The sequence below is a fragment of the Euphorbia lathyris genome, chromosome 3 (assembly GCF_963576675.1).
Source record: "Euphorbia lathyris chromosome 3, ddEupLath1.1, whole genome shotgun sequence".
NCBI classification, from domain to species: Eukaryota; Viridiplantae; Streptophyta; class Magnoliopsida; order Malpighiales; family Euphorbiaceae; genus Euphorbia; species Euphorbia lathyris.
The window spans coordinates 13,071,149-13,075,253 of NC_088912.1; the positions used below are offsets into that span (position 1 = coordinate 13,071,149).

General features: G+C 35.4%; 1 non-coding gene across 1 annotated transcript; it reads right to left on the reverse strand.

Annotated features, from left to right (window-relative positions):
* Positions 1-541: 541 nt before the first annotated feature.
* Positions 542-648, reverse strand: LOC136225222 (small nucleolar RNA R71). Its single transcript, XR_010686948.1, has one exon. It is a non-coding gene; the product is annotated as a small nucleolar RNA R71 (small nucleolar RNA).
* Positions 649-4,105: the final 3,457 nt, after the last annotated feature.

Consider the following 4,105-nt stretch of genomic DNA (forward strand, 5'->3'; position numbering starts at 1 on the left):
TAGGTAGTTTCGGTTCATGCGAAATTTCAAGTTCATGCGCAGTTCTCGAAGTTCAGGCACGTCACCAGATCCTATTGACCCAGAAATTGAAAGAACTCTTAAAAAGAACAAGAAAGAAAAGAAAAAGAAAAACCAAACCCCAATAAAAACTAAAATTACCGAGCCAGAAGTTATGGCCACACTTATGGATTACGCTAGGCCAGGAGTGGCCGGTGTAACAAACAGTATAGTTAGACCCCAAATTAATGCACATCATTTTGAAATTAAGCCTGCGTTGCTTAATATGTTGCAAAATAATGTAACGTTTTACGGATTACCTAACGAAAATCCTAATACCCATTTGACAAATTTCTTAGAAATTTGTGACACTTTTAAAATTACTGATGTAACTGCAGAAGCAATCAAACTTCGCCTTTTTCCTTTTACTTTGAAGGATCGAGCCAAAGAATGGTTAACTTCTATGTCAGCCGCATCAATTGAGACTTGGGAGCAATTAGCCCAAGCATTTTTATCAAAAAATTTTCCTTTAGCAAAAACCGCAAGAGTCATTAAAGAATTAACATCTTTTTCTCAAAATGATAATGAAACTCTTTATGAATCTTGGGAACGTTTTAAAGAACTTCAACGTTTATACCCACACCACCAATTGTCCGCCGAACTTTTAATGCAAACATTTTATAATGGACTAAATCCTACAACTAGAGGTTCATTGGACGCTATGTCTGGAGGGTTATTCATGAAGAAAACATCTGCCCAAGCAAGAGAACTTTTGGAGGAAATGGCAATCAACAGCAGTATGTGGCCCGCGGAACGTGGACACGTACCATTAGCGAAACCATCATCCTCAACAACATCATCAGTTAAAGGTATAGTGAATCTTGATCCAGTAGCGATGTTGCAAGCCCAATTTTCTGCCTTGTCGCACAAAATTGATAGGTTTATGGCACCGTGTGATCCTAATGGTCAACCAATCCAAACGGATGTGGATTACGAATGTATGAGTGAAATTGAACAGGTAAATTTTGTCCAAGGACAAAACCAAACTAATAACCCTTATTCCAATACATATAATCCTGGATGGAGAAATCATCCTAACTTTAACTGGAGAGATAATAATAATGCTAATGCTAATCAAAATCGTACTACTAATTATCAAAATCAATCCAGAGATACGATTAGCACTTTATCTTCCAAAATCGACAAATTTATTGATGCTATGAGCGGAAAAATAAGTAATCACGACGATGGTTTTAAACGGATCGAGAATAAATTCGATCAGCTTATTAAAAACCAATCATCTAGCATCCATAATTTGGAGATTCAAATTGGACAACTTGCTAAATCAATTCCATCCCGCAAAGAGGGAAGTCTTCCAAGCCATACGGAAGAAAATCCGAAAGAGCATGTTAAGGCTATCACTCTTCGTTCAGGGAAAAACTACTTAGGCCCGGAAATGCCTGGAAATTCGACCTTACCTGGAACTGATTTACCGACGCCCAAAGAAGATACATTAAAACAAAAAGATGCACCAATTGACTCTAGTACAAAAACTTTTGTACCCAAACCACCTTTTCCACACAAAGTCCGCAATAAGGACTATGACAAACAACTTTTAACATTTTTAAACAAACTTAAGAATTTGCATATTAATTTAACGTTTATGGATGCGATTACACAAATTCCCAATTATGGTAAATTCCTCAAAGATTTAATTTCAAAGAAAATCAGTTGGGAAGGAATTTCATCTATTTCACTAACTGAAGATTGTAGTTCAATTGTGTCAAGTAATTTGCCCACAAAACTCAAGGATCCCGGATGTTTTACCATTCCGTGTAAATTAGGAGATATTGAATTTCCCAGTTGTCTCTGTGATTTAGGAGCAAGCATTAACTTGATGCCATTATCTATTTTTAATAAGTTAGGCTTAGAAGAAGATATCAAACGTACCAATATGGTTTTGCAATCAGCGGATCAAACCACTAAAAGACCATACGGTATAATTGAGGATGTTTTAGTTAAAGTTGACAAATTTATTTTTCCTACCGATTTCGTTATTTTAGATTTTGCTTATGACGTAAACTGTCCGCTAATCTTTGGTAGACCGTTCATGAACACGGGACGTGCTCTAGTTGATGTGTCGGAAGGGAAAGTAGTTTTAAGAATAGGCGATGATAAGATTGAGTTTGATATGAATCAAGCGATGAAATATCCTATGGAGGATTTCGCTTGTATGAAACTTGATTTAATTGAAGAATGTGTAAATGACATTGTTCAGAAAGAAGAAATAATAGATGCTATAATGAGTGAGGAATTAGAAGATAAGGACCCAGAACCTTTGATTCGAGAAGATGGACCAGTTCCGCCTTCAATTATAGTTCCACCTAAATTAGAACTTAAAGAATTACCAAGTCATTTGAGGTACGCTTTCTTAGGCGAAGGCGATTCTCTACCTATTATTATCTCTAACAAATTAACACAAGTCCAAGAAGAGAAATTGAAAGAAGTTGTTAGAAATAGGATAGGAAGTATGAGTTGGCAAATTTCAGACTTAAAAGGTATTAATCCGAGCATTGTAATCCACAGAATTCACTTAGAAGAAGATAAGGCACCTAAAGCGGATAGGCAAAGACGCCTAAATCCGAATATGAAAGAAGTAGTAAAAAATGAGATTACTAAACTTCTGGACAATGGAATCATCTACCCTATCTCGGATAGTGAATGGGTTAGTCCAATCCATTGTGTACCTAAAAAGGGAGGCATAACAGTTGTAAGGAATGAAGAAGGTGAATTAATACCCACACGAACCACCACTGGTTGGAGAGTTTGTATAGACTATAGAAATCTAAATAAAGCAACTAGGAAAGATCATTTTCCTCTTCCTTTCATTGATCAAATGATCGAAAGGATAGCTGGTCATGCTTTCTATTGTTTTCTAGATGGTTACTTCGGATTCTTTCAAATATACATTTACCCGGATGACCAAGATAAAACAACCTTCACATGTCCTTACGGAACATTTGCATATAGAAGAATGCCCTTTGGTCTGTGTAACGCACCTGCAACATTTCAACGTTGTATGACTGCGATTTTTAATGATTTCATTGAAGATATCATGGAAGTTTTTATGGACGATTTTTCAGTTTATGGAGATTCTTTTGATTCTTGCCTAGAAAACTTGGATAAAGTTTTGTCTAGGTGTGAAGAAACAAATTTGGTATTAAACTGGGAAAAATGTCATTTCATGGTTGACGAAGGAATTGTTTTAGGTCACAAAATATCTGAAAAAGGATTAGAAGTAGATAGAGCAAAAACCTCAGTAATAGAGAAATTACCCCCTCCAACTACTGTTAAGGGAGTAAGATCATTTTTAGGACATGCTGGTTTTTACAGAAGATTCATTAAGAATTTTTCTGTAATTTCCAAACCACTTACTAATTTACTCATGAAAGATTCAACCTTTGATTTTAATGAAGAATGCGTTAAAGCTTTCGAAACATTGAAAACGGCTTTAGTCAGTGCACCTATAATTGCTAGACCCGATTGGGATTTACCCTTTGAAATTATGTGTGATGCAAGTGATTTAGCTGTCGGATGTGTTCTAGGTCAAAGGAAGGATAAGAAACTTCATGTCATTTATTATGCAAGTCACACACTGTCTGGTGCACAATTAAACTACACCACAATAGAAAAAGAAATGTTAGCTGTAGTTTTTGCATGTGACAAGTTTAGGTCATATTTATTAGGTTCAAAAGTTATTATTTATACTGATCATGCATCATTAAGATATTTATTTGCTAAGAAGGATGCAAAACCACGTCTAATTAGATGAGTTTTATTGTTACAAGAATTTGATATAGAAATAAAAGACAAAAATGGAGTAGAAAACCTTGTCGCCGATCATCTATCGAGATTTGAAGATGAAAATGGTCCTATAGGTGAAACTATCGGTATACGAGATGATTTCCCTGATGAACACCTCTATCAAATAAAAAGTGTCATGTCACCATGGTATGCAGATATTGCTAATTATCTTGCAGCCAATATTGTTCCGGAAGGATTAGATTTCCAACAAAAGAAGAAATTTTTCTTCGATATTAAACAATAT